The 14,638-nt window shown below is 41.6% G+C and overlaps 1 protein-coding gene across 3 annotated transcripts in view; it reads right to left on the bottom strand.

The window, feature by feature from the left end:
* The window catches only part of LOC146546949 (tumor necrosis factor receptor superfamily member 5-like), a 28,274-nt gene extending 24,274 nt beyond the window's left edge, over positions 1–4,000 (bottom strand). For 2 of the 3 annotated variants that reach the window (XM_085263740.1, XM_085263741.1), the window contains exon 1: positions 3,888–3,994. The gene's annotated coding sequence lies outside the window, so the exon portion shown is untranslated. Of the gene's footprint in view, positions 1–3,887 lie in introns of all 3 variants that reach the window. The other variant, XM_085263742.1, reaches the window with a different exon arrangement.
* Between the last annotated feature and the right edge of the window lie 10,638 nt (positions 4,001–14,638).

Here is a 14,638-nt window from a genome sequence, read left to right as displayed (position 1 = left end):
GTTAGTCCAACTCAAGTACATTAAGTTGTATTAACAGAATTGCATAATGCTAAAATAAAGCAATTTAATTACGTGCAATTTCTTTCCATGATTTTTTTTATGTTCATTCAGGTATTTTTTTGAGTGTAAAGATAAATTTCCCCTTCATGAGGTTGTTAAATGTTGGCCTCATTAAATGGATTAAACAGGGAAAACCGAGACAAGAATAATCTTAATACAGGAGACTTGACAGAGGACGAAATATCACTGAGGGAGGAATAAAACTTACAAGATTCAATACATAGAGAGAAAAGACACACTGCAAACACTAAACAGCCTGGAATCTCAGGATAAAACTAGAAAGTCAAAACTTCAAGCAGAGGATATACAGACCCAGGACCAGGCTTGGATAAGATTTAGTACATATGCTTTTTGACAACTCATTTAAAAGGTGGGATAACTATTTAGTAGAAGAAATGTATGTATGTGTTTGTAAAGTAATTGCTGTTTGTTTCTGATATTAGTTGTCTTTATTATTAAACAGCACCTCTATATAAACATGAGCACATGAGCCAAAATGAAAAAAACTTGTCTGAAAGTGGAGACAAGCAGGTTCGATCTGTCTCTTCGTGTCTGGAGTGCGTTGATTATGTCAAATACAAAACTGGATTTAAGTCCAAAAACCAACTGAACTGTGCAAATCTATGTTATACAGAAATATAAAAGAAACAAACCAGAAACTTAAAAAAGGGAATAAAAGCAACGATAGGAGACATAAAACGTCCAAACTAGGATGCCACACCCTGACTGCAGGTGTTGTACCAAAAACTGATCGTCAGGTAACAGATTGCCACATTTTAACTGTTGCAAATGACGTGTTGACCCATAATCTGTGAAACATACAGTGGGGCAAAAAAGTATTTAGTCAGCCACCGATTGTGCAAGTTCCCCCACCTAAAATGATGACAGAGGTCAGTAATTTGCACCAGAGGTACACTTCAACTGTGAGAGACAGAATGTGAAAAAAAAATCCATGAATCCACATGGTAGGATTTGTAAAGAATTTATTCGTAAATCAGGGTGGAAAATAAGTATTTGGTCAATAACAAAAATACAACTCAATACTTTGTAACATAACCTTTGTTGGCAATAACAGAGGTCAAACGTTTACTATAGGTCTTTACCAGGTTTGCACACACAGTAGCTGGTATTTTGGCCCATTCCTCCATGCAGATCTTCTCGAGAGCAGTGATGTTTTGGGGCTGTCGCCGAGCAACACGGACTTTCAACTCCCGCCACAGATTTTCTATGGGGTTGAGGTCTGGAGACTGGCTAGGCCACTCCAGGACATTCAAATGCTTCTTACGGAGCCACTCCTTTGTTGCCCGGGCGGTGTGTTTTGGATCATTGTCATGTTGGAAGACCCAGCCTCGTTTCATCTTCAAAGTTCTCACTGATGGAAGGAGGTTTTGGCTCAAAATCTCACGATACATGGCCCCATTCATTCTGTCCTTAACACGGATCAGTCGTCCTGTCCCCTTGGCAGAAAAACAGCCCCATAGCATGATGTTTCCACCCCCATGCTTCACAGTAGGTATGGTGTTCTTGGGATGCAACTCAGTATTCTTCTTCCTCCAAACACCACGAGTTGAGTTTATACCAAAAAGTTCTACTTTGGTTTCATCTGACCACATGACATTCTCCCAATCCTCTGCTGTATCATCCATGTGCTCTCTGGCAAACTTCAGACGGGCCTGGACATGCACTGGCTTCAGCAGCGGAACACGTCTGGCACTGCGGGATTTGATTCCCTGCCGTTGTAGTGTGTTACTGATGGTGACCTTTGTTACTTTGGTCCCAGCTCTCTGCAGGTCATTCACCAGGTCCCCCCGTGTGGTTCTGGGATCTTTGCTCACCGTTCTCATGATCATTTTGACCCCACGGGATGAGATCTTGCGTGGAGCCCCAGATCGAGGGAGATTATCAGTGGTCTTGTATGTCTTCCATTTTCTGATGATTGCTCCCACAGTTGATTTTTTTCACACCAAGCTGCTTGCCTATTGTAGATTCACTCTTCCCAGTCTGGTGCAGGTCTACAATACTTTTCCTGGTGTCCTTCGAAAGCTCTTTGGTCTTGGCCATGGCGGAGTTTGGAGTCTGACTGTTTGAGGCTGTGGACAGGTGTCTTTTATACAGATGATGAGTTCAAACAGGTGCCATTCATACAGGTAATGAGTGGGGGACAGAAAAGCTTCTTACAGAAGACGTTACAGGTCTGTGAGAGCCAGAGATTTTCCTTGTTTGAGGTGACCAAATACTTATTTTCCACCCTGATTTACGAATAAATTCTTTACAAATCCTACCATGTGAATTCATGGATTTTTTTTTTCACATTCTGTCTCTCACAGTTGAAGTGTACCTCTGGTGCAAATTACTGACCTCTGTCATCATTTTAAGTGGGGGAACTTGCACAATCGGTGGCTGACTAAATACTTTTTTTGCCCCACTGTATGTCAAACATCTTTAGTCCTAAACAACATTCCTGTCACAGGGTAGAAGCTTCAGTCATGTTTTAGCAAAGTGACTTTCATATATGCTTTATCTAACCAGCTAGAGTCTCATCAAACATATCTTCTTTAAGAGAGATCAGGCCAAGAGGAGAGCAGACAATCCAACAAATATAAGATAATAGTTCTATGAAGATCATTTAGGTGGACAGCAAGGAGTGGACTGACTATAATGCAGGTGCACTAACACAGAGTCATACAGATACTTGGAGTCAGGTCATTTCTTTCTTTAATGTATAACCCCGTCATAAATCCTGTTGACTACAGCCTATTTAACAACACACAAACAGAAATCACATTTTAGCACAACACCGTGTGCACATGGACCCCCAGATATCAGGTGTAACAGTCCGATCTGGGAGGAGACATAACACCAGCTCTCAGCTCACACTTTACTTTAATCTCTTCAAGTCTGAGCAGACTTATCAATCTCTGTTTAGACCTGACACTTACAGACAGGTCTGACTAGTTGTACAGTTCATACTGTCTACAGTTTCATACAGGCTCTGTTATCACAGCAAGATGAGTCCAAAGTTCAAAGTCAAACAGTTGAGGGTACGAGTTAAACTGTAACATGAATCCATCGATCATTGATCCCAGAATATGCCTATAATAATTTGAATGCACTGACTCATGTTGAGTGTATAACCACAGAGCACAGACCACACACAGCAGCTTGTATAAGGACTCACTGACACTACTGTAGTAATAAGTGCACACAGTATGATTACAGCAGCACCACCCACACAGCTACACTCGATGTTGTTCACACGCTGTAATATATTTGTACTTTGTAATCTGTCCTCTACCGTGTGCCTTTCTACTGTTTCTCATACATCCATATTGCCTGTTGTTTATTCCTTCTGTTCTACTTTTATATAACAAGACCAAATACAGGGCTAATTCTACCGTCTGTCTCCAGGACAATGTAACAAAGCTCAGTAACTGAGACTGTAGCGTAAACAACAGCCGTTCACGTCACACCCAGGATCAGGGATCAGGGAGCGGCTCCACGAAGAGTGAAACCAGCCGCTCTTTAATGTCTCACTTTGTCCTTCGTTGCCGATTCCACAGAATAACAGAAACAAGCTGTAATATATATTTATCATGGTACATATAAAGCACTGTGACATATACTGAGACTGCTGCTCTGACTGTTTGAACACTAACATGACAAAAACATGTTTATCTGTGAAGGAAAAAGTGACGCAGCTGCGAATGAAGCTCATTCTGCTGCTGAGTGAACTAAATCACTGCTGTGGATCTGAGAGACCTTCACAGCCTTCCTCACACTCTGAACATCATCTTCACATAGCGTTTACATTCAACCAGGACACTTACCTAGTGATGGGACGTTCTGTATCGAGGCTTCGGAGCGTGTGTCGAGTAATGGAGGGGGCGTTTCCGCGAAGCGCGTATCGAGGCTTGCTTCATTTATGGGAGGAGCTGAAAATGATGACGTCCGAAGCCTCGCTGCCCGGCTGTACCACGTGACTGGTTCATGAAGTGGTTCGAACTTTGCCGCGAGATATGACAGCGATATAAACCCCTCAGACTTCATTCAAAAATGTGGGTGTTTGATGGAGAGTTGCGGTTAGTGAGAGTTTGGAGACCGTATGGAGGTTTATGAGAGTGAGGAAAGTCAGGAGAGAATAGAGCCAGCTAAGAAGAGGAGGATGTCCTCCCCTGTGTGGGAACATTTTGATCTTATTCCTCCCAACAAGGTATTTCTACAGAAGATGTATTTTCATGATACTGATGGTGCAATACAATTTATGTTGAGCTGTCTTGACTTTTGTACAAGGTGAAGTGTTTGCTGTGTGCCAGGGAGCTGGGATATAACAGCAACACCTCATCCATGCTTAGGCACTACAGAGCTTTGCATGAGAATAAGGGGAACACCGATTGTGGAGCAAGACCAGGTGAGCCATCAAATGCAATGATAATATAGCATGCAGTAATGTTACTAAATGATATAACAATATTATACAACTGTAATAAGTTACGTGTGTGATATTTATATTTGTGCTTTATCTTTATTGTCTTTCCTCAGGAGAACAATCTCAAATAGATGAAGACCTGGTCAGCATGGTGATTGAGGACTCACAGCTATTTAGCATTGTGGAGGACAAAGGATTTAAAAGATTTGTTAAATCATTAAATCCTAGCTATGTTCTCCCCACTAAAAAGGTCATAAAAGCAGTGAAAATTTAGTTTTTACAGAATAAAATGTGAACAGGCAGGACTGACGCCTCAGTGTGTAGCTGTCCATACCTCAACGTTACAAAAGCACAACTACTGTCCACACCCCAACCACACCTCACCTCACAGTAAATGATCATTTCCATTTCAAGCATTTCCAAATAATCATTTTCCATACTGCCACTATAAATATACACAGTATGCTGCCATCACTACAATATACATGTTTTACACACTCCTTTTGTTGTTGACATTTACAGGCTGTGTGCAAAATGCCACACTCTTCAAATTCATGCCAGCTATTATTTTTTACGTCCAGTAGGTGTCCTGCTAGAGCAAATGAAGCTTCATGAAGCTTCGCATTGGGGTGAACCAATTGGATGAAAAGCTTCAGTGCTTCATGGGGCTTCATCTGCCCATCACTACTTATACGTAACCTTGCATTCACATTTCTTTCTTTAAATATAGGAATTTATTTACAGGACAATAAATAACTGGTTTTGGTTTAGTTAATTCACATATCCACATAACACTGCATTCTAAAATAAGTGCGCACATTTTAGTTTACACTGTTATGTATGATTAATCTTTTGTTTTCTGAGTTACCTTAGTTGCAGCTGTTCCAGTCCCTTGATTAAGGAGCCAAGAGGTGGAAAAGGGGCGGAGCGAGCTTTAAAGGAAGGCTACAAATTGGTTCACGCCATAACTCAGGACCATGGGGGGGAATTGGAGTTCATTATGTTTGGTTTAGTTAGGTTTTGTGTGTTTTACCCCTTCTCCTGTTTTTGTGGGCTGATCAGCCACTATTTAAGTTTCCCCTTTGTCTCATTAAGGTAGGTCAGTTTGTGTGTGTTATCGGTTGTGTTGTCAACTTTGAGTAGAGTTTTGTTAGTTTGACCTCTTTTATGGGCCCAATATTTTGATTCTTTTTGCATGAGTTAACCAATTATGTTTTTTTGGGTTAAATAAAAAAATCATTTTTTGGACTTTAACCTGTGCCTAAGTTTCCTTCACTGCTCGGTCCATCACAGACACAGTCTATTAAAGAATCACATGATATTGAACAAGGAACATAAGTTTATGGTTTTGACAGCTTTTAGATTTTGAGAATGTTGTATGGTTTCAACATATTGTTTGGTTTCATTTAAAAAGCACTGAAAGGATGGTTTTGCGTTAGAAAATTTCGACTTATGTAAATGAAATTTAGCCAATAATATCAATAAATTAATCAAATAAAATTCGTTTGCCCTGTGCATGGGGTACTTAAAGAAACCAAACAATATTTTCTCGTAACAAAGAGAGAACTCAGAAAAGATAAAGGAAACAACAAAAACACAAAATTCTTGCCAGAAAAGATTCGTGTATAAGCATGACCAAAATAAATGAGAAATATATTCCTTCACACAATTACAAAATGTACAGTTAACATCAATGTCCTTTTTAAAACGTACAAGAAAAGATCTGGTTGGGTAAAAACAATGAATAACTTTAAAAGATATTTCCTTTGTTATTTAATTGAAATTTTGACGGTAAGGTCCAAATCTTCTCCCATTCCAGGTCCTGGTATAAGTTATTCCAGTAGGCGACAGCCGTTGGGACACAAGTTCTGTCTTTTTGAAACAGAGTTCATATTTCACTGTGGTTTTTCCTCTTTACAGAGGGGAAACACACCTGACCGACATAAGTAACAGCAGGATCCAGTGGTAAAGGGGTCAAATAATTAACAACAGGATTTCTAAACAACATTAAGACCCCAGCAGGGATAGCATCAAACACTATGGCATGTTCCTTTGGTGGAACAGGAAGACCATATGTATTCAAAAATTCTGAGTAAGAGAGTAAACCTCCAACAGGATTTATAAGTTGTGCAACACGATGAATCCCATTATCAAACCAAGTACTTAAAAACACGGACTTATGTTTGTATAAAATGTCTCTATTGTTCCAAATATAGTATCTATGTGGAGAAAAGTTGTGTTTATAAATCAATGATCAGGAGAGAAGCATTTGTTTATGAAAGTTGGATAGTGGAGGGCTGGACATTTAATGTTTAATTTTAATTTTTTGTCAGGACTTTCACAACGTTCTTTGCCTTTAATGTACGTAATGGAATTGCCTCTGGAAAACGAGTGGCAGCGCACATTACCGTTAATATGTACTGGTGGCCTGATTTTGTTTTTGGCAACGGGCCCACACAGTCCAACAGAACTCTCTCAAACGGCTCACCCAGCACTGGAATCGGGTGAAGAGGCACTGGCGGAATCGGTTTATTTGGCTTTCCCACTACCTGGCATGTATGACATGAGCGACAATGTTTCACCACATCCGATTTTAGTCCAGGCCAAAAGAAGTTACGTAGTACACGGTGATACGTCTTTTTGACCCAAAGATGTCCAGCTAAGCTGGCATCATGCGCGAGCAGAGGCGCGCGGTGAGAGATGCCAAACGCCGGTACCGGGAACGTGTGGAGTCCCGCTTCCACCAGGGCGACACACAGAGTATGTGGCACGGACTACGCACCATTACGGACTACAAAGCCAGGGACACTGCGCTGATCAACGCTGACTCTGCATTCACCAACGAGCTGAATCAGTTCTACGCCCGTTTCGAGGTTAGCCAGGCGGCTAATGCTATCTACCGCCTGACTACCGAGGACAGTGACGTCATCAGCGAGAGACCGGTGACCAGCATCGCGGAGCATGACGTCCGAGCGGCACTGAGGAGAGTGAACACAAGGAAAGCGGCGGGGCCAGACGGCATCACCGGCTGTCTGCTGCGCTGCTGTGCTGACCAGCTAGCAGGTGTGTTCACTTACATCTTCAACGAGTCCCTGGCGAAGTCTGTGGTCCCCACATGCTTCAAAAGATCCACCATCATCCCTGTGCCCAAGAACAGCAAACCCTCATCCCTGAACGATTACTGGCCAGTTGCACTGACCTCGGTAGTAATGAAGGTGTTTGAGAGGCTGCTGAAGAACATCATCTCCTCCTCCATCCCAGACACCACAGATCCGCTGCAGTTCGCCTACAGATCCAACAGATCCACAGAGGATGCCATCGCCCACGTCCTACACACCACTCTCAGCCATGTGGACAAGAAACAGGGTAACTATGTGCGAATGCTGTTTGTTGATTACAGTTCAGCGTTTAACACAATAGTGCCCTGCAGACTGTTCACAAAGCTGAGGGATCTGGGACTTAACAGCCGTCTGTGTGCATGGGTGTTGGACTTCCTCACTGGCAGAACTCAGGTGGTGAGGGTGGGCAGGTTCTTCTCCAACAGCATCACCATCAACACAGGAGCACCTCAGGGATGTGTCCTCTCGCCACTGCTCTATTCCCTCTACACTTCAGACTGTGTGGCCACCCATGGCTCCAACACCATTGTGAAGTTTGCTGACGACACAGTGGTGTTGGGTGCCATCTCCAACAACGATGAGGCGGTCTACATGAATGAAGTGAAGAATCTGGCATCGTGGTGCCAGGACAACCACCTCCAGCTGAACGTCAGCAAGACCAAGGAGCTGGTGGTGGACTTCAGAAGGGGTCAGCACAGAGACTACAAGCCCATTATCATCAATGGAGCTCCAGTGGAGAGGGTGCAGTCCTTCAAGTATCTTGGTGTCCACATCTCCTCAGACCTGACATGGGCTGCCCACATTCAGGTCCAGACCAAAAAGGCTAGGCAGCGCCTGTATCACCTACGACAACTGAGGAAGTTCAGGGTCTCTCCAAAGATCCTCAGGATTTTCTATACAGGCGCTGTGGAGAGCATCCTCACACAGAACATGACATCGTGGTTTGGGAACAGCTGTGTGAAGGACCAAAAAGCTCTCCAGAGAGTGATCCGTACAGCAGAACGCTGCTGCAGGATTGCTCTCCCCCCGCTTCAGGACACCTACACCAGGAGATGCCGGACTAGAGCAGCGCAGATACTGAAGGACCCGTCCCATCCTGGCAACAAACTGTTCCAACTTCTGCAATCTGGTAGAAGGTTCCGCATCTTCCGGGCAAGGACAGAGAGACTCAAGAGGAGCTTCTATCCCCAAGCCATCCGTGCCCTAAACACACACACCCGCCCTCTCACATCATCTATAATTGACTGAGTCAGGACTCTTCCAGACACTAAACCAAGGCACAATGTACATTTCAATTCCTTTAATTTTAAATATGTTTATATTGTCTATCCTGTAAAATAGTCAGATGTCTATTCTTATTAATGTACAGAATTCACCTGCTTGCTGCTACTGCTGCACATTCACCCAATGTGTATATATATATATATATATATATATATATATATATATATATATATATATATATATAATGTTTTTCCTCTACACCCCCCCCCCCCTCCCCCCCCCCAATTTTTTTTGCACATGCCGAGGAGCGTGTCAGGCTACATTTCACTGTGTGTTATACTTGTATAACTATGCATGTGACAAATAAAGAACCTTGAACCTTGAACCTTGAAGCCAGACATTTGAAACACCCGGGGCTTAGCCCTAAAGGGTAGTATGCATGTGGGAGTTTTGGGGAGTTTTGTTCAAAAAAGAATGACTTCATATAGGAAAAAAATATATCACATATGCAGGACACCTTAAACTAGGTTTTTAATTAAGCAGCAAGGCAGAACAAAATCAGGGCTGTATCAAGACACGAGGACTAGACCCCAATTCAACCAGACCCAGAACTGATCCGGAATTAAAACAGGACTACAACAGTTCAAAATCAGGACTACTGAGGACTTAACCAAGACAGAACCAGAATCAGAACTAGATGATAGTAGCACTAAAAATCATCATAGACCTGCACTACACTTAGTTTTTAATTCTACCAAAGTCCACTATTTAGATTGAGAAAAGTTTATATAATTATTTAGCCGTGTTGTGCAAACAAGCCTGCATGACTTAATAATTATAGAATTTGAAAAATAACAAACCTAAAAAGAAACACTAGGTACGAGATACATGAGGACCTATGATACGGTGATACTTTTGGTAAACAACCATTTGACTAACATGTCTGTCTCACCTGCTCTTGTTCCATCTCTGTTCTGTCCTCATTCTCCTCTCTCTCCCTCTCTGTTCCTCTCTCTCCCTCTTTGTGCTGACAATCATCAAATATACAGTTGAAACCAGATATTTACATACTCTTCAGAAAACACAAACACTTTTTTAATTGTAACATCAAATTAGACTAAATGTTTATTTTTTTTAGATCACCCACGACTGCAGACCTGCTGATGGTTCCAACACCATCATTAAGTTTGCAGATGACACCACGGTGATTGGCCTCATCAGTGACAACAATGAGGCCGCCTACAGGGAGGAGGTGGATCGTCTGGCTGAGTGGTGCGACACAAACAACCTGCTGCTTAACACCGAGAAGACCAAGGAGCTCATCGTGGACTACAGGAGGAATGCTGACCCACTGCATTTCGTTGCCCTGTACCTGTGCATGTGCAATGACAATAAAGTTGAATTCTATTCTATTCTATTCTATTTTTTTTAGATTGATAAATATAAAAAACATATTTGTTAACTTTAAGAGTAAAGAGATAAATTGTCTGTATTTCTTAATTGCAAATGGCACCAAATTGTATTCAGAATTGAGCCACACTTATGGAGCTCCACAATTCTTTTCCTGGTGTTTTGGTTGACATCTCTTGATTTTCCCATGTTAAAGAAACGGGCTCTGTGTTTTACCTTATATGCATCCACAGGTGTGACACCAATTTACTCACATGGACTCTACGAACCTATCAGAAGCTTCTTCACCTCAGAATGGAATCGTCTGGAGTTTTCTTATTAATTAACAATAAACTTAGTGTATATGTACTCCTACTCCTTTGATGAAAGTAATAAAAAATAGACAGCTCTGTCTCTCTTTATTCTGACATTTAACTAATTCAAAAGATATTTCAATATTTATTTAACCAAAACAAAACAAGTTTTATTTAAGCAATCAATTAAGGACACCGCCTATTTAAGCAATCAGAGATTAACCAGAAGTCAATACGGGATTTAGAAGAGTTGGATTTCTTACTCCATGTAAATAGTCTGGCTTTAGGGTTTTTAAATCTCCAAATGTCTATTAAATTAAACTTTTGCATAAATGTATTTAAACAACAGGACAGAGAGTTATTTGAGCTAGGTGGCCATCTGTCTAGTGAAGGATCTGGAGCAATGTTAAAATCGCCTCCAACTAATAACAGGAGATTAGGGTATTTGGATAACCAGAACAAAAAGCGTGTTTCAAGGGCATCCAATAAGAAATCATTATCAGACTTAGAATTAAAACCATACACGTTGGCAAGAAGAAGTGTACCATCAATTAGGGCTGGGCCATATTATACCGTTCACGGTAATACCGGTATAATGTTAGGCAACGATAGGAAAATGAAATATCGCGATAGAATATGAGTAAAACGCGCATGCGCAGTGCCTTTGTTTTCATACGCACATGGCCGATTGCTGAATGAAACAGATGAACCAGAATTGGTTTGTAAAAATGGTGCAACTTCAGTGATGTGGAACTGGTTTGGTGTTTGTCCGTCAGATACACGACAAAGCACATTTTTTTGCAGAACATGCAAGCGGCGGTCGTTATTGTCGTATTTGTCGGACTAAGATGCTCTTAAATCTGGGAGTAATCTGGGTCCTAAACTCCGTATCTTCAGGTCAAACGAACACTGCAGCATCACTGAGAGTTAAAAACTCTCTAAATTCTTTCATCTTTAATAAAACGATCAGCGTTGCTGCTTTACCAGGTGTAACTATGAAGTTTAACTTCCAGGCATCCATGAAAACAAAATTTATTACATTTAACAGAGTTAGAAGTTAGCAGGAAGCTAGCGGAAGTTAGCTCGCTAGTTTCGCTAGTTACCTAAGCATGATATAGCACGTTCTGACTGAGAGATTTCTGAAAAAATTTAAACGTACAGCTCTGCTATTACTTCCAACATAAATGAAGACAGGAAACTAAACAGCAGTGACGTTTGTAGGGTTACTGAAGTTGGGCTAGCTGGTATATAATGATGTGCTACGTGATCGCTAGCGACACAGCTATGTTAGCATAACATAAACAGTGAAGCTGGAGGACGAACACTAACACTTTTCCACTTATAAAAATTAATGTTAAGGTTCCTGATAGTTAGAGACAAATGCAATCGCATGGCAGGATGCTGTAAACGGACCAAACTTCAGTCAGGAGAACAACTGAGATAATCCATCCACAATACGAGGTTAGTCATTAATATACTGCAACAACATGGGAATAGAGCAGCTGCCAGAGAATTCAACATTAATTGATCAATGGTACAGAAGTGGAGGAAGCAAGAAGAATGAGTTTAATTTAAATGGTAAATGGCCTGTATTTGTATAGCGCTTTTCTAGTCCCTAAGGACCCCAAAGCGCTTTACACAACCTGTCATCCACCCATTCACACACACATTCACACACTGGTGATGGCAAGCTACATTGTAGCCACAGCCACCCTGGGGCGCACTGACAGAGGCGAGGCTGCCGAACACTGGCACCACCGGGCCCTCTGACCACCACCAGTAGGCAACGGGTGAAGTGTCTTGCCCAAGGACACAACGACCGAGACTGTCCGAGCCGGGGCTCGAACCGGCAACCTTCCGATTACAAGGCGCACTCCCAACTCTTGAGCCACGATCGCCCCGTGACTGCTTTGTTTCGCTTAATGTGCCTTATAATCCTGTGCACTTTATGGTCCGAAAAATACGTACTGCACACTGCAGTTTAATGTTGCAGAGCACCTCTTTTTAACTTCAGTGGATATTATACATGGTTATGCTCAGGATATGTCAGCCCATTTCTACTGGAAATGCCTTTTGGTTAAACTTTCAGCAAGGAATTTGCATTTGCACTGTTAAATTTTTTATAAAGCTTTAATGTACATAAAAACCAGCTTCTTGTTTAAGTGAAAATAAATGGAAGGTTGTCTTTTTGCGCTAGTAATGTTGTGGAGTTGTATTTTGTCTCGCATCAATTATATCGTCAGTTATATCGTTATCGCAAATTTTCAAATATATATCGTGATAAATATTTTTGGCCATATCGCCCTGCTCTACCATCAATGTTGACAATCATTAACACATAGTGTCCTTCTGAGTCCATTTCAGAGTGCACAATGTTCCCATTAAATTTGTTCTTCAGAGTAATAACTCCTGCCGATCTTTCTGATCCATGTGAGAACCATAGGTCCTTGCCCCACTGTGTTTTCCAAAAAGCAGTATCCTTAATAACAGAGTGTGATTCTTGAAAAAAAAACAAAGTCAGTATTCTGTTGATTTGCAAACAAAAACAAAGCTTTTCGCTTAATAGTGTCTCTTAAACCCCTGACATTGAGAGAACAAAGTGATATAGACAGTGCGGCTTTAACACAAAATAATGAACAGTTTACTTCCCTTAGTTAACATGGAACAGGTATTAACTTTTATCCTGAACCTCAAAATTGTAAATAACTCCTTTGACATCTGTAACTTTATACCTCAAAAAGGGCATGAAACCTCCATCAACGCAGGTGCAGCATGATCCTCAGGCGAAGTGAGCGTTGGGTGCACCTCTTTCCCTTCAATAATCACACAGACCCCGGCAAAGTGAGCTCTTTTTCCTTCTTTCCTTGCAGCATCAATAAGAGGCCAAAGCTTCTCTCGAATTGCTCTGTCGGCAGAGGACGGATCTTCAGTGAACCTCATGTAATTTTCTTTCAGAAAGGAGCAGTTTTTAGCTTTCCTCCAGATCAGGTCACGAGCTGATCTTGTCACAAATCAAATGATAACCAGCCTTGGTTTCTTCTGAGTTTCGCTGTAGCGGCCCAGGCGATGAACTACATCAATGCTGTTTTTGAATCCTGCACTTGTTTCCCCGGCAACAGTGCAGCAGATGTCAAGTACTTTTCTGGTGATGTCTTCTTGCTTTTGCTCAGGGACACCTGAGAGCCTGTGATTCCATCTCCGATGGTATCTTTCAACTTTGTTGACCTTCGTTCTACTTGAGACTAGAGATGGACCGATCCGATATTACGTATCGGTATCGGTCCGATACTGACCCAAATTACTGGATCGGATATCGGCGAGAAATAAAAAATGTAATCCGATCCATTAAATATCAAAAAAGCACCCCACAAAACTTGCTACACTGCGTAACTCGGCTCATAACCGTAGCACTTGCAGCAGTATGCATCACGTGATAGAGCGGCTGTGTGTATTTGTAGCCTTGCTAGCAATCCAGCATTTCATCTCCGAGGAAGTTATCCCAGAGAGAAGTAAAGCAAGTGTGTAAGTTCATCTCTGAATGTTTGTAAAGCATTGCCAAGTTAAGCTTAACAACTGGTATATGGAGCGACTGCCTCTCCTGCTGCTACTTCAATCGTGAAACTGCTTAATGATCAGCTGATCGGCTTTTCTGTCGTGAGTCCGTCTCTCTTCTTTGTTTTTGGCCCACTTCTCACCAGAAAGAGGAAACCAGCGGCTGAACAACAGCAGCACTATTAAGCTTGATAAGCTGTTGTTAGAATTTATTTAATATTACTTTCTACACCAGGATCTTTTTCTATGTAGCTGACGCTGGTAACTGTGCAGGGGCGGATCTAGCAAAGTTTAGCCAGGGGGACCGATAGGGCATGAACAGGGAAAAGGGGGCACAAAGACATACTTTTCTTTCTTATTCTCATTTAAAATGTCTAGCTTTTAAATAATTATTATAAATAATTATCTGACTCTTACACCCAAAGTTTTAATCTGATGTAAAATATATAGAAGTCCATTACTGTATATAGTAACTGTTAAGTCTAATATACCCTAGTAAGCTATAGTACATTTTCCTTTGGGAAAGTACCATCTGTGAATTCTGCAATTCTGTT

The sequence above is a fragment of the Mchenga conophoros genome, linkage group LG23 (genome assembly GCF_057382185.1).
Source record: "Mchenga conophoros isolate Kocher_MC1m ecotype Shallow Benthic linkage group LG23, M_conophoros_male_GT1.1, whole genome shotgun sequence".
Lineage (NCBI taxonomy): Eukaryota > Metazoa > Chordata > Actinopteri > Cichliformes > Cichlidae > Mchenga > Mchenga conophoros.
This window is presented reverse-complemented; position numbering and strand designations above follow the sequence as displayed.